Raw genomic sequence first — 23,773 nt, 5'->3', positions numbered from 1 at the left:
AAGCTGGATCCCATGCCTGCCAAGGGTAAGCACAGAGTGGTGAGGTGTGTGTGAGTGAGCAAGCATGGGGTCCAGACACTGCCCACAGCCAGGCACTCTGACTGCAGCAGGGTGGGCAGCTCTAGGCACCGGTTCCCTGCAAGACTGTGGCTGGATGAGACGTACTGTAAGCAGCTTCCATGGCTGGCACCAGGGAACGTGGTGGCACCCAGAAGTTTGCAGATGCCAGGAACCACAGAACCCCAAAAAGGGTGTCACAGCCCTGGCTCAGGGTGCTCCTAGGTCTGGGTTGTCTGAAGGGCTGAAGCTCTTCTCTCCTTCTTTCTTCTCTTTTTCTTGTTGCCTGCAACGTGGCAAGCAGGGATTGTATTTCAGCCCTGTCTGAGTTACGGCTCTTTCAGCCCCACCATTTGGCAGGTCCCAAGTTCTTGTCCTGCATGCAGGAAGAATGAGGCACGCAGACAAGTAGAGGGTGAGCAAGGTAAAGAGGTGCTTTATTGAGCAACAGAATAGCTTGGAGGAGACCCACAGTGGTTATCTCCTCTCCATAGGCAGATCATCCCAACGTCTGTTCAGCTCTCAGCAGAAAGGAGACCCATAGTGGGTAGCTCCTTTCCACAGGCTGATTGCCTATTGTCCACTCAGCTCTCAGCAGAGAGGAGACCCACGATGGGTATTTCCTTTCTGCAGGCAGGTCATCCCATCATCTGCCCAAGTTTGGCTGAGTCCAAGGTTTTTATGGGCTTAAGAGGGGAGAAAGTAGGTGCTCATTGGCCCATGAGCAGTCATGGGAGGCCCCAGAGAAAGCTCTGTTAAGTTCTCACTCCATGGCAACCCTCCCGCAGGCTTCAGCAAATCCCTGGCCTGAAGGTGGGGCTTTACTGGGGACCCGTTCCTTTCTGCCCAGGAGCCTGTTTGCATCCTACCACCATTAACCTGCTGTCCATGGTGCCTATGGCACTCTGGCTGTTTGTGCCAAGGGGTGCCTGCAGGACTGCACCGAGCCACCCTTAGTCCCCACTTCACCCTCCCTCCCATGCTTGTGGGCACCCAAAATCTGGAGGGGGCCGAGGTGATAGGAGGCTGGTATTTCAGTGCTGCCCCTAGCATGCACACACCTGGCTGGGTCGTGACAGTGCCCAGACTTGGCCACAACTTTGCTCTGAAATTGGAGTGGGCACTGGGAGTGGGGAGAGGCCAGGCAGCGAGAGCAGGCACTTTCCAGCCTGGAGGGTCAAGGGTGTTTCCTGGGGCCCTGAGAGTGCAGAGATGCCTGGGTCCACAGCTGGCTGCTCTGCTACAGGGCTCCAGCCCCTCCAACTTGGAAGGGGGCATGGCTTTCACCTGTTCCCAGCTCCCACCAGTTTTATGGAGCACTCAGCCCTGGCTGTGCCTCCCCCATTGTAGCCAGGGTCATGGCAGCGGCCATTCCAGGTGGACCGCCGCTGCCATCAGTATTGCTCTGTCAATGACAGAAACAATAAACATAGTGTTCACATAAGGAGCAAAAGCAGAGTGAAGTTGAAAAAGACACTCTTAAACAGCTTTTACAGTAGGCATCATGGGACCATAAGTACCTGTGTTCTGTTGGCAAGAGACCAGAGAGACAGGATGGCCATGACACTGTAAACCTTGGAACCTTGGGCGAGTTTTCTCGCTATAAAAATGGTGATAATGATACCTATCTCACAGGTTATGTTACATGGGTCAAATAAGAAATGCATAAAACCACTATGTTTTATTATTATAGTTTCTGGGAAAGACATGATTTTAAAATTTTGTAATATAGTTTACCAATAACCTGATGTTAGAAAAATTCTGAGAATCATCATTTTGGATTGTGTTTCTGGCCTTCAAAATGCTCCTCATTTTTAACCATTCCCTGAAAAACTCATGTTGCCAATCAAAGCTGAATTACTGCCTGCCTATACAGGCCACTCTCCCTAAAACTGATTACCTTTTAACCATGATTCGAGATTTAGTTTTCATAATAGGAAATAACAGTTTTGCAACATGGTCTGGCAGGGCTTTAAAGAACAGCTTCAATCAGGCTGACATGGGCTTTTACTAACCATATTTCCTGTAGCTGCACAGACAATGAGAAAGCGCTTCTGTGAGCAGAACCAATTATAAGTGAACAGGTACACTTTTTCCCAAGCCTGGTCATGATGTCAAATGCTTGATTAGAAAAGTGTTGTGCTTTTAACTAAATGAGGGTAGATTTCTTTCCATTTACAAAAACAAGCCATTTCCGCCTTTCACTCCACAGCCTCTCAACATCTAAATTCTCATTTCTCAATGGCAAATAGAGTCACAAATGTAACCCCTTGAGATAAGGGAAACAGTATTGTGATATTTGTTTGAAAACAAATTGAATTAGTTTCAGAAAGGAATAGCCTGCACTATTGCACAAAATCAAAAGCATTTTGTGATCCTGGAGAGAACAGGGACAAGCTACGTGCAGACAATGGGTCCCAGTTGGGGAAACATTGGGATGGATTTGGCAGCCATGAAGAGGAATCTCAAGAGTGACAAACAAGGGAAAACTTTAAGATCACATGGATTAAAAAGCTGGTGGGGAACCTCCATGTGCATATCTAATAGAATAACACAACCACAGTAAATCAGGTTTTTGAAATGCAGGGCTAAAGTGGAGGAGTTGTGATTCTGAACAGAGGCAGTTCCTGGGAAAATCCTCCCAGAGAAGGTAAGAAAAGATGAAAACAGGAACCAAGTTTCTACTACATGCAGGATTAAGAAGCGAAAGCAGGCCCCATGAAATCAGGCATTATAGATAAGGGCTCCTATTTGGGTGCCAAGGACAAAGAAACTTACAGGGAGTGTCACCAAGAAGACTACCATTCCCCAAAATACCACAGGCTCACTTGCTGTTTCTTGTCTTTAAAATTTTTCAGCTATGAAAAAGCAACCTGTTGATGTTTCAAGGAACTCAACTGAAATTTTTTGTTTAAAATGTATTATTCAACTCTTAACTGGCCAGTGCATAAGTACAGAATCACAGATTGGTAGAATATTTTGCTAGAAGAAATAGTACTGATCATTTACTCTAAACTCATTTTATAAGCAAGGACACTAACATTATCCCAGACCACAGAGCAAACTATTTACAGAGCCAGGACGAGAACCATATTCTCCAAATTTCCAGATAAAGTTGTTGGCTTTCTCACTATCGTTATCTAATTCCAGATTAAACTTTCAACATTTTCCCCCCTAAAAGGCATCATATTTAAAGCCTAAAAGAAGATAATTCTGTTAATAACAGGACCCAGGTAGAAATAAGCTAAATTTTAAGTCAGAGTTGGAAAAGTTATAAAATGAAGATTACTTAAGGAGAATAAGAGGGAAAATGCAACCAGAAAGAAACACTTTCGGCTTTGCGCTCAAAGCAGATATAGAATTAACCATTTCTTATTATCTCCATTGCTATCCTCCTAGCCCATGACAGTATCAAGATGGCAATGTCCTTCTAACTGGCCTTTCTGTTTCCATTCTTGCGCCACTAGTGTCTAACCTCAACACAAAAGCCAAGATGAGCCCTCTAAGATGTAAGTCAGTTTCTGTCATTTCTCCACTCAATTCTCTAATTGTTTCATCTTTCATGAAAAATTAAGCCAAGATTACTACAACAACCTCAAGGACCTAAACAATCTGCTTCCCCAATTTCCTCTCTGGTGTCATCTCCTTTTATCCATTTCAGTCACAATATTTCAGCCTTCTGACCTGCTGGCTGAATCATTTTTATTTAATACACGGTCTTAGTATGTTGTCCATGCTGGTCTTCTACCTCAGCACCCTGAGTAGCTGGGACTGTGCCACTATGCCTGGCTCTGCCTGTCTTGAACACATTAGACACAGTCCTGCCTTAATGTGTTTATTATCTCTTTCCTCTGTCTGGAACATTTCCTCTCACTATGCATATTTCATCTTACCCATTCATGTCTTTGTACAACTGTCATCTTCTCAGTAAGGTACACCTTGACATTCTTTCAGAAATTATTCTACACCCCTGAAACTCTTAGTCCTTCTCCTTTTGCTCTATTTTTATAGTACTCTTAATGCTCTAACATTTACCTGATCATTTACCTGTATCATTTACTTCCAAGTAAAGGTAAACATTAAGAGAGGTATCAAACCATTTACTGAGGAGTTTTGTTACTGATGACAATGTAACACAAAAAAACAGTATGTAAAATATAATAACCAACAGATATTTGCAGGAAGAAAGACTTGACTGAAAGCAGATTCTCATCATGTTATAATACGTAATATTTGGTTTTATTCAGATGTGAGAATATAAATTCTGTACCATAGACAGTTCCACAGCATTGAAAGTTCCTAATGCTCAAGAAAATGACCTGATATCTCCAACATGCATTTATAGGTATGTCAGAAGTACACCAGAAATTGTTAGAAAACATATACATGGCTTTCATGAGAAGATTTAGCTAAATAGAATACAAAACCATTTTCAAAGATGGGAAAACCAAATATCATAAAAATTCAAATTCTCCTAAATTAATATGCTTAATATAATTTCAATCAAATATCTCACCAGATTTTATTAGAAGTTAATAAAGTGTTTTACAGGCTCATTTGAAAGAACAGGAAGCTGAGAATCTAAGTAATTACTGATAAAAAAGATTAATACCAAGGAGAAGAAGAAAAAAATTAAGTTGGTGCAAAACGAATTGCAGTTCTTGACATTGAAATTACTTTTGCGCCAACCTAATACATATGCATATTAGGATGTACTAGAAAGTCCTACATTGTGAGTAACTGATACTGGTTTAAGACAATTAGGTAAATCAAAGGCACAGAGTAAAAAGTTGAGAAACTGCTTCCAGAAAAGACAGGTAAAGAATTGTTTAGTCAATATGTGGTACTGGGGAAATATATTAACCATTTGTGAAAATAGTTTGATCCTCACCCATGCTATATGCAAAATAAATTTTTTCACAGATAAAAGGTTAAAGAAGAAAATAAAAATTTAGAATACATTATAGTGGATCTGATTTCAAGGCAAGTAAAGCTTTTTAAGATTAGAAGTATAGAACTAAATACGAGAATGAGCATTTTAATGCATTTGTTTTATTAGTATTATCATCATTATTAGGCAAAAAACCAATGTTGGTTGATCCTGGGTGGAAAAGCATTGATTTTGTGAGATGAAAAACCTTGAAGAAGGTTAAGCTTTAGAGTTAAGGGCGATCAGTCATTAGGGATTAGAACTTTTACTTCCTGTTCCTAGCTATTATCAACAAACCTTCACCAAATTTATGTTCACCTACAAGTGCATTTTTAGTGGTTCCTTAAAAAATAAAAAGGACAAATTTAATTGACAGTTTGAGGTACTAAAGACCAGAGAGCAACCTTATGCAGTTGGAATACCTGTATTGAAATGATCAAAGGTGACTGAAAACTAAAGAAGAGTAAACAGCAAGAAAGCAAAGGAGACAAAAAGAGAAAACATAAAGATCCTACATAACTTTTTGGAAATAATGGAGGAAGCATTGCCAAAATTATATGAAAATGAGAGCTTATTTGATTTTATTTAGACACTAAAGCAAAATTTGACATTCAAGGAATGACTGGAGATAACTGCATTGCACATACGTACACATAAACACTAATATATATAGATACACATAAATACATGGGTATATATAGTATATACCCATGTTTGGTACGCAGAACACATATGCATGCATACTCATCAGCAATTTATTGAGTAAGCTGAACTTGATAATGTATATACAAGAGCCACCTTGATTCTCACTCTTTTATATCCCTTCAAATATCTGTGAACTAGTAGTTATTCTAACTCTGCATAAAATCATGGGGAAATCCCATAGTCTTTAGTGAGCACATGGTTCATAAAAATCCACTTGACTCCAGCTCAGTTTAGCATGCTAACAAAGCTCAGAATCCTTCTCTAAGTCAAGATGTCTTCCTGCTGTAGCTTAATCCCACTTGAGATTTTTAAGTCTACAGAAGAGAAGCAAGTATGTTTGGCTGCTTAATGATGGGCTCTCTTCAACTCCTGCATCCATGCACTAACTTTTCTTTTTTGACTTCTCTAGCTTAGGGCCTTGGGAGAAAGTGGAGTAAGAAGAAAGGATACACACTCTTGAATCACTAACATCTTTGTAATGTTGAAACAGCAGGAGTCAAAACCTAACCCTTTTATTCAAAGGCCACTTCTTCAGATTAATGGGAAACCATCCCATTGGGAACCACACAAGTTTCTTTGACTAAGGCTAAGAATGTACTACTACCACCCTCAGTGCTTCTATTTCAGGAAATATATCCACTAGCCAAGGTCCCTCTCCATCTCTCAAGTTCACACCATGTCTTCAGAGAACCCACATCTTCATTCTGCTATTGACAGAAGTGCAGTTTTCTTTCAATATAACTTACCCCAGGCAAAAGGAAGCTCTAGTCACAGGCTCTCACCTTTAGATTTTGCAGATATGCATCAAAGGCCAGCTCATATTTTCTTCCAACTCCCACAGCCCATTGGCAAGACCTCCAAATGGATCACTTGAAGATCCCATCACATAACTTGAAGGGAGGGAGAGGAACCCAACTTCTCTAACCCATAATGCCAGGGACTAAAAATTCACACAATATGGTTAACAACCATCTGTCAAACAATCTTCTCTCTTCATTTTGCTAACTTCTCAATGTTTCTCTTATTTGACCTGAAGTGAAAGAAAAGCCCTAGCACTTAAAGAACACTCCCTCCTTGCTTCCAAGATGGGAAACTAGCTAATAATGCTGGCATCAATTATAGGACCTTCACCTTCCAAGTCCTGCACACACAGTTCTGCAGCTCACTTTAAAATGTGGGGATTCACAGGCCTGCATTTTGTTCTCAGGCTTTGGGTTCTCAGGCTTTGGGCTCCCAGGATGAAGAGTCAATGAAACAATCTGTTAGACTACACACATGTGTACATATGCAAATGTGTTCATATGTCACTTTATCACAGACACAGATGAATACAGAATCATGTACATATGTGTGTCTGAGTCTATATGCATATGAATAATGGAAATATAATATTGATAGTACAAAATATTAATAAGATGAAATTGCTCCTGATTTTATTTTCTTCTTCCATTTTTTCTCTTTTCTAAAATAGCATGCCTTACTTTTAAAACCACAAAAGTGTATATTTATATACAAACACATAACAGTGGATCTTATTTTAAAGTTGTGATATTAGTTAAAAACAATAAAAGATCTCTAGAAATGACTAAGTAGTTAAGAAACAGACTTTTATATAAAGAAGTTTTTTATGTGATTAAAAAAGCATGAGAAAATTGAGAAGAATCATTTAATAAGTGATATTGAGATATTTTGGAATCACTTTCATAAATACCAGATGAGTTCAACAGTGTATAATATATACACACAGGTACACACATATACATACACACTCTATATGAATGTGTATGTGTGTATATATGTATACACACACACTATATATGTGTATATATGCATGTATATGCCTATGGTCTGCATATGTATATATATGTGTGTGTGCATATATAGATAAATTATTTAAAAACTAGAAATAAATATATGTGATGCACATGTTATTCACTGGAATGAAGATAAGTTTAAAAGCAATGTAGAAGCAAGCACAAGTAAAAAGGTGCACAAAAATTTAATATTTCCATGTGCCTAAGTGAAAAAATTCAAGTTTTCTGGAAATATCCCAAAATGTGACAAATTTTCACTCTTTTTAATATATGGTCTGTGAAAGAATTGAATTGGAAAAAAAAAGAAATTATAACGTTATCTCTTCTTCCTACAAACATTTACTGAGTGACTGCTACGTACCAGAAACTTTACAAAACACTGAGGAAGGAAATGCAAATACAGCCATTTGCTTCATGACAACATTTCCATCAAGGACAGACTACATATACAACTACGGTTCCATAAGGTTATAAAGAAGCTGAAAAATTCCTATATTAATGATGTCATAGCTGTCATAATGTTGTCATGTAACGAACGCATTACTTACTGTTTTGTAGTAATGCTGGTGTAAACGAACCTACTGTACTGCCAGTCATATACAAGTATAGCACATACAAGTATGTATAATATTTGATCATGATAATAAATGACCATTATTGGTTTATGTATTTACTCTACTATACTTTTTAATCACATTTAAGTGTACTTCTACTTATTGAAAAAAAAAAAGTTAACTGTAAAACAGCCTCAGCCAGGTCCTTGAGAATGTGTTCCAGAAGAAGGCATTGTTATCACAGGAGACAGCATCATGGTGATTTTGCCCCTGAAGACCTTCCAGTGGGACAAGACATGGAGGTGGAAGACAGTGATATTGATGATCTTGACCCTGTGTAGGCTTAGGCTAATGTGTGTGTGTTTGTATGTTAGTTTTATCTTAAAAAGCAAAAAATTAATAAACAACCTTAAAATAGAAAAAAGTTTATAGAATTAAAAGAAGAAAAATTATTTTTATTTATATCTGTGCAAGGGTTTGTTTTAAGCTGTTATCAAAAGCATCAAAACATCAAAAAGTTTAAAAAATTAAAAAGTTTGTAAAGTAAATATGTTACAGTAAACAAAGGTCAAGTTATTATTGAAGAAAGAACAAGTTTTTTATAAATTGAGTGTAGGCTAAGAGTATAGTACTTATAAAGTCTTCAGTAGCATACAATAATGTCCCAGGCCTTCATCTTCACTTACCACTCACTCACTGACTCACTCAGAGCAAATTCCAGTCCTGCAAGCTCCATTCATGATAAGTGCCCTATACAGGTGTGTATTTTTACTGTATGTTTTCTATTTTTAGATACACAGGCACTACTATTGTGTTACAGTTGCCTATAATTGTACCATGTAACACTATTCAGTATAGGAACATGCTGTACAGGTTTGTAGCCTATAAGCCACATGCTATGCCCTATAGCCTAGGTGTAGTGCAGGTTATACCATCGAGGTTTTTGTAAGTACACTACATTCTTTAATGTTCAAATAACACCTAAAGATGCATATCTCTGAGGTATTCCCATCGTTAAGCAATGTGTGACTGTTTTGAATAGCCCACTATAACATTTTATAGTAAGAGCTATGGTAGTAATTTGTAAGGCCTGGAATGAAAACCCACATTAAGAACACCAAAATCAGACTTGCAAGCCGTGGGTTGAGAGGCAGATGAGCACCTGGGAAATTTTCTAGAACAAGTAACAACAAAGAGTAGTCTAAATAAAGGATGGTTTCGAATTCTAGCTCGCACTCTGAGTAGTAGTTCTCTTTCCTCAGATCTTTCATGAACTAAAATCACACATTTAAAGTAAGATTCATAATTACTCTCTGAGCTTCAGTGTTCATGTCTTGGGAATATTAATAACACTCATAGGGATATGGAAAGAATTGAATGAGAATTATTTAGCTACTTAAATGTTAGTGAGCCCCCAATAAATGGTTGTTTAAAGAAGTAACAAAATTTCAATTGAAAAATTAAGGACTCAGAAGAGAATAAAGTATTTGCAGGCTGCAAATGTTTAATGTAGCCAAATACTAAATGTATAAACTTGAGGCAAGGTATGGAGACAGAAAAGCTTGAGAAATAAATAATAGATGGATGATAAACTATTGAAAAGAAAGCCACAACAGGTTCTCATCAAGAGAGATACATGGTAAGATTTTCTTTTTAGAATGATCAAATTGTCTGTAATGTAGATAATAAATTTAAGAGTGGTGATCAAAAACAAAAAGACTAGTTAAGAGATGGTCTCAAACATTCAGACAAGAAATCATGAAGATCTGAAGTAAGTAGGTATATATATTCAAGAGAGATCAAAGAAATGGAATCTACAGGATTTGATGATTGACAAATGGAAACAGGAACAAAAAGGGAAACACTGTTCCTAAATATTTGGTTTAGGCAAGTCAATAGATGGTGGTGGCATTTGCAAAGATAAGAAATAAGAGAAGGAAGATTACCATCCCATTGTTAATCTTTTTCGTTTGTTTGATTTTTGTTTTCTTTTTCTTTCTTTCTTTTTTTTTTTTTTTTTTCTTGTTTTTGGACTGTGTAATAGTTCTTGTATTGTTCAATAGTACCCAGTTTCCCTCTACCCAGTTTCCCTCTACTTTCAGGCTTAAGGGAAGGTTACACTTTCACACTCGAGCATAGACATGGACTCTGAATTTCTCTGGCCAATTAAATAAGTGCAATTGATAGAGATAGAGATCTCACATTTGTGCGTTATTAGTAAATTGTGATTCTCCACCGTCCTTTACCCATACCATGATAACAAGTCAATTCTGGAAGAAGGAGCTAATTGAGGACGATGTATTTCAGAAAATTTTTCTTTGACAAGTTATAGATCCATGAAATCTTAAGTGACCAATTTAGTCATAATGATGTCCATAATTTTTATTAGGGGAAAAAAAGCGTCAATTAGCCATGACTTGAATTTTGATTCTAAAGTCACAAATCTTCTTCATAGTACTGAGTCCCTTAAAATGTTGTTCATTATTTATATCTGAAAAGCAATGGTACATTGCATGTGATCTTGGAAAGTTATCCGTTGTTGATGAGCTTTGTCCCACCTGTAAAAATTGGGATAATAATAATTATGGAATTAATTTCACTAGTTTTGTATGAGGACTAAATGAGTTGATGCATATAGAAAACAGGATAGTGACTGATTCATTGTTAGCACTCAGCTAATAAAGCCCTCTGGTTCTTACCTTTTAAATTTTTTAGTATATTTCCTTTGTTCCTTATATTTTGGACTTTCTCAGAAAAAAAATTCCATCTTCTTCTCTCATGGGCCACCCACTCTAGCTTCATCTCACCTTCTCAAAGAACATTATTTATCACATATCTGTTGACACTTGAATCATCATTCTTAGCTTAGATTTCTTTCCTAAAGTACAGGCCCATGGTAAACATCATACTAGGCATCTCAGCTCAGAAATTTCAAACTAAACTAAACTGTAACCTTGCTTCTGTAAAACCATCTGTGATGGTTAATACTGAGTGTTAACTTGATTGGATTGAAGGATACAAAGTGTTGATTTTGGGTGTGTCTGTGAGGGTGCTGCCAAAGGAGATTAACATTTGAGTCAGTGGGCTGGGAAAGGCAGACACACCCTTAATCTAGGTGGCATAATCTAATCAGCTTAGAGTGCAGCAGAATACAAGGAGGCAGAAAAATGGGAAAGGGGAGACTGACCTAGCCTCTGAGCCTACATCTTTCTCCTGTGCTGGATGCTTCCTGCCCTTTGAACATCGGACTCCAGGTTCTTCAGTTTTGGAATTGGACTGGCTCTCCTTGCTCCTCAGCCTGAAGATGGCCTATTGTGGGACCTATATTCCATTAGTTCTGTCTCTATAAAGAACTCTGGCTAATACAGATTTTGGTACCAGGAGCGGTTCTAAGGGAAGAGGAACAGAATATTAAGGATGGAGTTCTTCCATTGGTTTTGGGGTTTCTGGAATTGACTGCATAATATGATTAGATCCAAAAATGCTAAGGACTCTACTTCTAATAGTGTGGAGAACACTGATAGTCCTTGGCATGGACTTTTTAGAGAGTTATGCAAAATAAATGCATTTGACGTTCCTGATACACACTCATGAGAGGCAAAGAGTTTAGTGACTCTGTGCATAATACCTTTGACCATATGTGGAGAACCAAGGAACCTTTGACCATATGTGGAGAATATAATGAAGCTCCTTGGTTGCTCCTAAGTTCGGTGGGCAAAGTGACTAATGAAATCTAAGATTCTATCTCCTGGCCTCAGAAGTAGATGCTAAGCCTCAAATCTGCTAGGATTGCCCTGAGTCTCCTGTACAGAAAGAGCTGAAATTGTGGAAAACCAGACACAAGATCTTATCATGTGAGTGGCTGACCTGCAATGAAAGGTACATGCACAGCCTTGCCAGGAGTCTACTGTTAAAGTGAGGGCATTGATTGGAAAAGAATGGGACCCTGCAACTTGGAATAAGGACAAGTGGGAGGACCCTGAAAAAGCTGGAGACACTGAGTTTGTAAACTCTCATGAGTCTTTTTTGCTTTTTTGCCAGGAGAAATAGCTTCCCCATCCTCAGTAGTGACAATATCCCCTCTTCCATCCATGCTGCCATCAGCCTTTCCACCTTTGTCTAAGAAGACAAACCCTGCACTGCCTGAGGCAACAGTGATGCCCTCCCCTGAGGCAACTGCCAGGCAAGATAATGTTGATTCTCCTCAGAAGCCACGCTCAACACCTCCGTTTGCTTCCAGACCTATAACGAGACTAAATTACCAGTGGACCCTAGAGGTGAGGTTGAGAGTGTGACCCATGAGGAGGTGCACTACACTTGAAAAGAAGTGCTTGAGCTCTCTAATTTATATAAACAGCAATCTGGAGAACAGGCATGGAAATGGATATTAAGGGTGTGGGATAATGGTGGAAGGACATAGTGTTGGATCAGGCATAATTTGTTGATTTGGGCCCACTAAGTAGGAACTCTGCATTTAATGTTCCAGCTCGGGGAGTTAAGAAAAGGTTCTAATAGTTTATTTGCTTGGTTAGCTGAAATATAAATTAAAAGATAGCCCACTGTGAGCAAGTTGGAAATGCCTGATCTCCCTTGGTTTAATGTAAAGGAAAGGATCAAAAGGCCTAGGGAGATTGGGATGGTGGAGCAGATTGGTCACTTGAGAACTACTCATCCCAGCTGGGAGAGTCCAGAAGATATACCCTTGACCAATGCCTTGCAAAACAGATTTATGAGGGCAGCACCTGCATATTTGAAGAGCCCTGATATTGTTCTTCTCTATATGTCAGATCTAATGGGGGAACCACAGTCACTCAACCACAAAATTTAAATATAGTGGGAATAATTGGATCCTGAGGTGGTAGGGGCCAAGTGGCACCACTCAATCATCAAAGGAAAGGTGAGTGTAGCTAGCATAATGGACAGCAGAGGCAAAGAGACAATCAGAATAGTCAGACTTGTGTAGAGCACTGGCATGGCTAATCACAGTGTTCCTAGAAGTGAAATTGATAGGAAGCCTACTGCATTCCTACTTAAATTATAAAAACAGAAAACCTACAGGTCGAATGAGCAAAAGACTAACTTGAATTATAAAAAATGGAGAATCACAGCCCCTCAATAAATTTCCAGACTTGAGCCAGTTTACAGAGCCAGAAGCCCTTGAATGAAAGGGAGGCAGGACCTCTTGAGGAAGGACCCTACTACATTACTGACAATTTATGCAGTGAATCTTTCTCCCATTCTTCCCCAAGGAGACCTCTAGCCTTCAACCTGGGTAACTGTGCATTGTGGAAAGGGAAATGTTCTGTCCCTCTAGAGAACCCTGAACAATATGCTATTCTTCTACCTATGTTCTCTGTTTTTTATTTTAATGAATTTTCTGAATGTGTTTTAATCAATTTCACCACCAGCCATTCTGATGCTTATGTTAGAAATCTGGATACTTTCCTTATCTCATACCTTTTTATTTTCTACAATTTATCAACCATACATCCTACACCTACCGTATGCTAAAATTTTCTTGAATATGGGTCTTCTATTCAGAGGTAGGCATCCTCTCTCTTATCTTATTGTTTTAGTTTCCTAACTTGTCTCTCTGCCTCTGTTTGAATTGATTATCTGTGCTATAATTAGAGTATTTTAATAGCTGCATTCAGGTATGATTGATGATTTTAAGTGTACAATGAAATGATTTTAATACATCTATAGATCTGTGCAACCATTACCATAATCCAGTTTTAAAACCTTTTCATCACCCAAAAAACATTCCTCATGTCTGTTTGTCATTAAGTAAGCAGTGTTATGCCTACTTATCTCTCTAGGAAAACACTGATCTGCTTTCTGTCTGTACTAACTACCTCAGTCTTTTACTGTAATTACCTAGTTCTAGTTTTCCTCTATGTAACCACCATCACTGGATGTAAAACTAGAACCCTGTAATTGCAGTAAAATAAAAATTTTCTATATTTTTCTTTGCTTATTACGAAAGTGTTCATTATTCTGTGCTCCTGAACACATTAACCCTTTATTAATTTTTTCCTGTTATACATCCCTGTCTACCTTAATGAAGAGAAGACTTCATATTCTCTCTGGATCTTATATTATCACCTACTCAATATGGTATTCAAATTAATAGTCCTAAGTTCTACTCCTATTCTTAGTTCTACTTCCTGAAGGTTATTTCAGCTAAATCCTGAATTGTTACTAAAGAGTTTTTGTGATGCCAAAGTTCATCAGCTAAAATTGTAATGTCTCTTAGAGAGTTCAAGATATTCTCAACTTTCTTCTCATCACTGAATCAGGAAGGAAAAGTCCTAAGCATGATAAGCCTATATTCAAAAAAATAGCATGTCAGTAGGCAGTCTCTTTCCTTACCTGATCATTTTCCCTGACCTTTGATCTCTTCCAAAGGTATAGTTGAAAACTGTAACTGCTACAGAACAGACATAGTGATAGAGCTAGCATCCCCCAGGAGCTGAACTCTCCTTAAAAAAATGACATTTACACATATTTAAGCAGATTTTAACAGAAAAATACGGCACCATTTCTGGTTGCTTTCCTTAATGAATCCATATACATAAATAATTCTACTGACAGCCATTTTATATGCATAAAATAAGAAATTTGTGAATGTGGATAGGAATTTTAAAAGTAGGCATAGATAGAAAAGAGACCAAAGACTGAGCTCAAAGGCACTTGAACATTAAGAGTTAACGGAGATTGGACAAGAGCCACCAAAAAAGACGAGAGAAAAATACAACCACTGCAGTATAAACAAATCAGGAAGGCATAATATTCCAGAATTCTATGAAGGGATTTTAAAAAGTAGGTAGTGTTCAACTGTGCCACATACTACCTAGTATTCATATAATATGAGGACTGAGGATTGACCATAAAATCTGGCAACCTGAGTATCATTGGTAACCATGACACACCTTATATACTCCTCAGCCTAAATTACCTTATCTGCAAAATAGAGATAATCACAGCATCCATCCATGGAGGAATGTGGAAGATTAAATAAGAGATTAATACATGTAAGCACCTGGTATAGTGCCAGCTCAGTAATGAGCAGCTGGTGTTTTTATTGCAGAAGATTGAGATCAGTCTGGATCACAGACCTTCGGATATTTTATTATTGAACACAGGATGTCTGACAACCTTGTGAGAATTTGGTTGGAGCAGAGTCTAGTACGAATGGAAAATACAGAAATGATTTTACTTCAGGAGAAAAGCCGAAATCAGAACCAATGAAGAAAACGATAGCTCGGATAGGCTAGTTCTCAGCCTTGGATAACAATTGAGAAAACACATCTTACATGACTTTGTGTTTTATCCTATTTCACAACTGGTAATTGCACACTTTTAAGACATTAATTACATTTTTTAAAAGCATTTGATAGCAACAACAAACTTTTATTAAGGACGAATGGTATGTAAAGTTTAGTGATCTGAATGAGCATAAACTCACAAGTCAGAATAATATTTGTATCTTTTCAGTTAGACTAAAATAACAAATATTTATTCCTTTTATATATTGTGTGACTTCATAATTTTATAATCAGTCCTTTTCGATTTTGTGTGTGCCTTCATAAATAACAGTGGATTTATTATACATTTCTTGTGGTCTTTAATGTACAATTTGATTCTTGTTTGTCTAATTTTGTAGTCAATCTCCTTCTGATTTTACAGAATTCCCTCTTATTTTGTTCTCATCAGATCTAAAATCATCTGTGTAATTGGCTTATGGTAAATATCTCAAAGGAGAGCACTGATAAATATCTCAAATGAGAGCATTGGAGATATTTTAGCCTCCTACAAAGAGGCTAAAATCAACTTGTCCTATTAGAAGTGTATCTTAATTAAGTATTGCTTAGAAAGTTTCTAAGACATCATGATTATATTGAAGTTAGATTCTGGACAAAGTACATGAAAAAGTTTAGGGCTATAAAATGTTTGCTGAGAGTTCTTCCTTAAATAATGCATGCACGAGTCTCTTCTTTGTCTATGAATTTTTAGAGTATCTATGGGCCCTCTGGTCTCTTAAAGTTCATTTTCACTTTCCACTCTCTTCTATTTCTAAGACAAATCTTTTTCTTCTTATGTTTTTTTACTTTTCAAAATTTGGAAAAAATACTGATTTTTGGAAGCCTATTTTTATGTATTCTTTCATAGCCATCTTGTGCTCATTTTCTGTCCTAATATTTATCCAGCAAAATTTGGTTTGGGAAGCAAACCTAAAATATATTTGTTGATGTAGGTCTGATATCAGTGAAAACATCACCGAAGATTAAACTTAATGGTTAGCTTGCAAGAGACTGGGGAGTCGTAGCAAAACTTATTTGCTCAAATATATAGCTTATGTCTTATCAATTTATTTTTAGGCAAGGCTTTTATTCTAAAATAAATTCACAACTGACAAATATAGTAATGGAAAATTCAGATAAATCTGTTTCAAAACTGCATAGCCAACTGGAACTTATCTCCTCTACTTTTCTTCAACTGCTCTTTTGATTTTTTTAAAAGAAAAACTGAAGGTAATAAGCTCAAAGAAAGAAACATAAATATCTAGTGAGCCCACACTCAAGTTAGTGATTACAGTCACTAAAATTTCTACAGAGATTATAGGAAGTTGGCAATTCAAATGCCCTCACTTAATACATACTATGTAATGAACTGATCATTTTTTCTGTTATTGCTACCATTTCAAAAAGGAATTTCTATGTAGTGGGCATTTAAGTAAGTGAAAACTATTCTAATTTTCTTAAAGGTCAGAAATCTAATGCAAAGTAATTTAGTCCAAATTTGCTCAAGCCTTTAGCTAATCTATTGAGAAAATAAATAAATTTTATAAATTCAAATCTTTTTCCTGCTAAAAAAGTAACATTCAGTAACACTGAAAATATGACATCACATATTTGGTGGCATTTTTGTTCCTGACACTATAGGTAAGGAGTGGGGGAACAGTATCAACTAATGTTTTTCATCATTGCCCCCCAGATGAGAACATTTTCAGTTGTTAGAAAGTTCAGAGAGGGCAAAAATTTTAGTTTATTCAAATATTTCCCATTGGAAGTGTACTTCAATCATGCCATAATGAAAATCATGTTCTTTAGCCATAAATTATCCAGAGAAAATCAGTATTTTATTATTAATCTGATGACTTGTTTACTGTTTTCTTGAAATTTCCCTAAAATCAGGTGATATTTGCAAATATTTTAGTTTAACCAATTCTTTTTCATTTAAAACTCAATTATACCAATTCAGCTATCCAGATGGAAGTATCAACACACTACATGTCATGACCAGAGCAAAACTGAAATTCAGATCACTCCTCTCCCATTCCAGAAGCACAAAAAGAGCTTATAAATATTCTGCATATGCCATTGGGCACAGATTTGTACCTTCGAGGTTTCAGCTATAACTCAATTTTGGCTAACTTTCAACCCAGCACTTCCTTTATTCATCCTTTGCCCTCTTCTCCCGTCTTTTTTACTTCCTTCATTGTCTGTTTATAGTCCATGTCATTTACTAGACAACAGACCTCAGGCAACTCAAAAATCATGATTTATTATCTGTACATGTCTCGCCTTAAGGAAAGCCCAAATAGCTACTAAAAAAAATGCTAAAACTGGCTAGGTGCAGTGGCTCATGCCTGTAATCCCAGCACTTTGGAAGGCCCAGGTGGGCAGATCACAAGGTCAAGAGTTCAAGACCCGCCTGGCCAAGATGGTGAAACCCCATCTCTACTAAAATTACAAAAATTACCTGGACATGGTGGCAGGTACCTGTAATCCCAGCTACTTGGGAGGCTGAGGCAGAGAATTGTTTATACCGGGGAGGCAAATGTTGCAGTGAGCCAAGATCGTAGCATTGCACTCCAGCCTGGGCAACAGAGTGAGACTTAAAAAAAAAAAAAAAAGCTAAAATTGTATCTCACAGTCAAAATTTGTCAATTTTTTAGAGGAAGTTCAAAAGCTTCCTTTATTTTTCCTATTTTCAGATTCAAAAACCCAATATTTAAATATGTCCATATTCCATCTTCATTGTGTTAGGTCTTTGAAAAACGCCATAATAGTAATCTTCCCTATTCAGAGGGAAATCAGAATTACAGCTTCTATGTTACACGAAAAGGACCTACCATGAGTAGAAAGGTGGGAGTGTTCAGAAGCTCAGTGTCAGCTACAAATTCAAACACTCTTAATGTATTTATACTACATCAGGTTAACAAAAACAAAAACAAGTCACATCGTTTGTGACCAAACTCTGTTGATAACAAACAAGGGGGTATAATACTGCTCTCTAATGATCTAGATTTAGTCCAGTAACATGGGTTTCTCTAACACATTTCAGCCACTGTAACTGTCACACCAGATCAGAAGTGACAATTTAGCACCAGCAGCAGCTGCTGAAGTGTTCTCTCTGCACTCCCCAGGAACCATTGCTTTCCTTCTGCCTTTTTCAGCCCTCACTCTAATTCTAGTGCAGGATATTTTTCTGCTCATTTCACAGTACCTTGCCATTACTGCCTCCCTTGCTCTTTGCCTTAATGTCTCCTATGGGTGTTCTTGTCGGACAGAAATCTAGAAATTCAGGCAGCAAAGTGGACACTTGGGCATTAAATGGCCAAATAGAGTTAGTGAAATACAAGATTTCTGGTCCCAGCTGCAGTCTCTGAAGACATGGAATATCTCATCTTTCAACCAAAGGTTTGTTTTTCTGTCTGGTTATAGGCCCTTTCATCAGAATACAGAAGTTGCATTTCTCCTATGTGGCACTCAGAAGTCATAGCTATATATATATCCATGACAGGCAAAACCCCAGTGAGTATATGTTCTTCTAAACTATCTGAAACCACTTCTAACATAGAAACCAACCTTCAAGGAAGGAGAATCTACCTGACAACATTTCTATTTAGAATACAATTTTAGGCCCAGGTTCATTTATTTAGTCATTTTATAATGTTGTTTTCATCAGATTAAATATTCAGATGCACAGATCCTAACGACATTATTTCCACATTATGTCAAAAACCTAAAGAAAATTTTGAGGATTCCCCTGGCCTATTCCACTCTTTTGTTTAGATCCCATACATTATTCTTATAAACAGTTAACTAGCACATTTAAAGAACAACTATAATATTATTTCACGTAAAACCTCATAGGTCTTGAAATAGGCTGTAATCCTGTTTGTAACCATCCCCCCACTCTTGTCCCTGCCCAAACTGAATTATAATTCTAAAGTTTCTACACCAATCTTTTTTTTTTTCTTTTTAGGTATTGCTAAAGCTGGAGAACTGTTGACAATCTTACTTTGAAAAATAATTCTATTTCTCCTAGTTCCTGTAATCTGTCCTCATATATTCTTAATTTTCAAACATTTTAGATGAGCTTGTAGTGTTCATAACCAACAACAGATACCTGCTGTATGTTAATTTGGCTAATGCAGAGTGAATTTTAGATTCTTTCTCTTAGACTGCCCATACATCTGTCTGTTACTTAACAATGCAAGAAATGATTTAGCAAAGTTAATGATCCATTGGGAAGGCAAAAGTAAATTCATATAATGAAGCATCTAGGACTCTTCTCTGTGCATGTAAAACAGCATTTTAATGAGCTAAATGAGTTTGAATATTTAAACTCTGAATAATCCTTACTATTTGTTATCCAAATTTAAAGCAATATTCCACATATAATCCATAATTTTAGAGGCTGGTTTTCAATGGCTGCTTTCTACCTATGAAGCATAAAAAATGTTCCTTAAAAGCACACATGATAGAACAGGCTTAATGTAAATATCAGAAGAAACATAAAAGGAATATATGAAAGGATGACTTTGTGAGAATAAGAAATAGTACTAATATTACTATTTTTGGAGTAGATTATGGAGAAACTAAGAGAGCTTCTGTTTACATTCTATAAACAATGTACTAAACAGATTCCTGCCTTCATGGTGAAAAATAATTGCTGAAAATAAGGAGGTCAGTAGCTCTAAATACAGGTAGATTATAGCATCCTCTGACATTTTAAAGTGATTTCAGAAAAAATATAATGTTTTATCTACCACATTAGAATTAAAGGAAATATTCATAAACAAAGAATTGTAGACTCTTCTCAACTGTCTGATAAATTCTCAACCAGAGCAAGGATTCCCTGACAACATCACTGACATGATTTTCTATCTTCTGCTGTAAACATTTTTGGGAGAAGAAACGTGTTCCAACATATTACACCAAATTTGTCCTTCCTTTAACTTTCACCAGTGTTGAAGATGTTGTAATGGAATATAAGCCTGCACTCTGCCACAAAGCAGCTATTTAAATGTATAAAATAACTAATATCATCTAGTATCAAGTCTTCCAATTTTAGATTATCACTCAATGTCTTCAACTATTCCTCAAATGAAAATGGCTCCAGAACATCTTAACATCTTTAATGGCTCTTTACAAACTCCAGTTAATAGTCTCAAGAGTGAGACTCAGAATTGGAACACCAAGAATCCATGTGGGGTCTGACCAGTAAAAAATAGTTAGGAATTATTAAGTATCTGGAATCCTACATGTACAGGTTTAGTCAAAGATTGCATTCACTTCAGTTTAGTAGTCTAGGCGTAATGTTGTTCTGTGAGTTTCTCTCTTAATAAAACACTTAGATCATTTTCATCTAATGTCTGGCAAAGAACCATTTTTTTTTTTTTTTTTTTTTCTGAGACAGAGTCTTGCTCTGCCGCCCAGGCTGGAGTGCAGTGGCTGGATCTCAGCTCACTGCAAACTCCACCTCCCGGGTTTATGCCATTCTCCTGCCTCAGCCTCCCTAGTAGCTGGGACTACAGGCGCCCGCCTCGTCGCCCGGCTAGTTTTTTGTATTTTTTAGTAGAAACGGGGTTTCACCGTATTAGCCAGGATGGTCTCGATCTCCTGACCTCATGATCCGCCCGTCTCGGCCTCCCAAAGTGCTGGGATTACAGGCTTGAGCCACCGCGCCTGGCCAGAACCGTTTTTTAAAATTTTAACCTTTTATTTTTCCTATGAGTGCTTTTTTTGTGATTTGGTATTTTTTCTTAATCCTTTCTTTCTGATGGTAGTGGACATTTATTATTTGTATCTCCATGTCTTCACATCCTGCAATTCTATATTGCTAGATACTAGAGGCAACCACACCTCATTCTCCTCCCAACTGCTATGGTTTAAATTGTTTTATTCCCTCCAAAATTCACGTGCTGGAAACTTAATCACTAACACAACATTGTTGGAAGGTGTGTCCTAATGAGATGTGTTTTTATTATGTGGGCAGAGCCCTCATTAATGGATTAATGCTGCTAAGAAAAGGGCTTGTGGAAAGGGTTCCCCCACTTTTGCTATGTGACAACACAACATTCCTTCTCTCCAGTCAATGGAACAATAAGAGGCCATCTTGGAACCAGAGACAGAGCCTCCTGGCATTTTGATCTTGGACTTTCCAACCTCCAGAACTCTAAAACAATAAAGGTCTGTTCTTTATGAATTACCGAGTCTGTGGTATTATGTTATAATAGCACAAACAGATACCCTCCAATCATGCCTCTAGTTGGAGTAAGTAATAAATTGGTTGAGTCAGGAGATGGCATTAATCCAACCAAGGCCCTTTCGGTTTTAAATTTTGAGCCAAAGAGATTATCTTCTTCTCTAGAGATGAAACAATGAGATGTGAGATGGAGGAACTCTTAGCAGTAGGCTGGAAAAAAAAAAAAAAAAACCTGAGACAGCTAGCCTGGGAAAAGAAAGCCAATATGTAACGAAAAGTAAAAACAACTTAGGCCGTTTTCAAGATCCCGGTTCCAACTATTCCTGAAGCTTAGCTACACCCTTAGGTTGTCCATGGGTACATGAGCTAATAAATTCATTTAAAGAAAAAAAAAAAAACACAACAACAACAAAAAAACAAAAACACTTTTCCAGTAAAAAAAGAAGTGACTTGCATATACATTTTACTGTCTATGGTTTTTAAGTATTCCTCTTTCTCAAGTTGATGTCTTGTATTATCTTTCTATTGTTACTATAATAAATTATCATCAACTTAGTGGCTTAAATAATACAAATTTATTATTTTACAGTCCTATAGGTTAGTAGCTGATGTGGGTCCCACTAGCTAAAACCAGTGTTGTCAACTGCACTCCTTCCTGGAGACTCTGGGAAAGAATCTGATTCCTTGTCTTCTCTGGCTTCTAGAGGCCATCTGTGTTCCTTAGTTCATGATTCCCTTCCTCCATCTTCAAATTCAGTAATGTTGGATCTCTGACCATTCTTACGTAGTTACATGTCCCTCTAACCCTGATCTTATTTGGAAAGGTTGTTGTAAGGACTCTTGTGATTAAATTGGACCCACCTGGATAATCCAGACTACTCTCCTCATCTCGATGTCCTTAATTTTAAGTACATGTGCAAAGTCTCTTTTGCCATGCAAAGTAACATATTCATAGGTTCTCATAGGTTCTGGGAATTTAGGTATATAAATATTTGAGTGAGGGGGGAATTATTCTGCCTACCACTAAAAAGCAAAGATGACATTTCATTTCTCATTATTCAGTTCAGTAATAAAACTATGTTAAATGGGAGAAACCAAAGATACCTTTCAAAATAATAGCAACACGTTAATCAACATTATTTGGAAACCATTGTATTATATCAAATGACTCTTTCAAAATTGTTTTTCTGGGAAGAAAATTTCTGCGGTTTTATCTTTTTCTAAAGATGCTTTTCGAGATCCTTACTGGATTTCCCCAGCTATCATCAGAATGCAATCTCTGAGATGTAGAAATAAAAGTATTTCCATATCCATATACTTGAAGCCTAAGGCTGCTATTATTTCTAAGCATAGAGAGTGAACACAGCATCTCTTTGTTTTACTAATTGCTTTGTTTCCCTAAGCTGCAAGTACAACATCTGCCAGACCAGAATGCACTCCTTCCACACACCAAAGAACCACGGCTGGATAAACGACCTACACATCATGGTGTAAGGGCAAGCGCTTTGCAGGCAGCTAGAAGGCAGTTTTCAAGAGGCAAAGACTTCAAGTGGAAATGAAGCTGAATCACCCTCCAAAATCTTTAGAGTGGTTATGGAGTTGTTGATTCTGTAATGATTTCATACTGTCTGCAATTTTATTGATTTTGTTTTTCAATAGAACTGTTAAAGATTACGATTCTAAGATAAGCAGAATGTGGGCAGATGCTCACAATCTCACTCACTGTTCTGCCAAGATATTTTTACATCTTTCTGCACATAAAACAAAATGAAGACATGTGCTATAGATGTATGCTACCAGTAATCCCCCATCCCCATAAGAAGGGAGTTTACTCTATGTTAATATCCTGGATGAGGTATTAAATTTTACTTAGAAAAAAATTAACAGAACTTCTAAAATTAAAGGGGTTTGCTTCCAAGGCAGTTTATAAAATATTCTTATTACCCAAACCCACTGAAAAGGCAATTTGGTTTATCATTTCCAAATGTCATCTCTGTTATTTCCACTTCAGTATTAAACTTCATGCCACATCAAAATATAAAACGCCACAACAGCTTACGCACTGTTGATGTTCATTCATCTACTGCACATCAGAAAAGCTCATTGCAAATATGGCATGAAAGAAAGAAAAGTAAGCAAAACACACTCAGAAAAGACTTGAAACAAACTGCCTCAAGGAACACACTCCAGAGGAAAGATTGCAAAACCATAGC

The 23,773-nt window shown here is 37.2% G+C and overlaps 1 protein-coding gene across 4 annotated transcripts in view; it reads right to left on the bottom strand.

Moving 5' to 3' along the window:
* Positions 1–23,773, bottom strand: part of THEMIS (thymocyte selection associated) — a 225,432-nt gene that overhangs the window by 85,249 nt on the left and 116,410 nt on the right. The gene's annotated exons all lie outside the window — the stretch shown is intronic.

The sequence above is a fragment of the Rhinopithecus roxellana genome, chromosome 4 (assembly GCF_007565055.1).
Source record: "Rhinopithecus roxellana isolate Shanxi Qingling chromosome 4, ASM756505v1, whole genome shotgun sequence".
NCBI classification, from domain to species: Eukaryota; Metazoa; Chordata; class Mammalia; order Primates; family Cercopithecidae; genus Rhinopithecus; species Rhinopithecus roxellana.
This window is presented reverse-complemented; position numbering and strand designations above follow the sequence as displayed.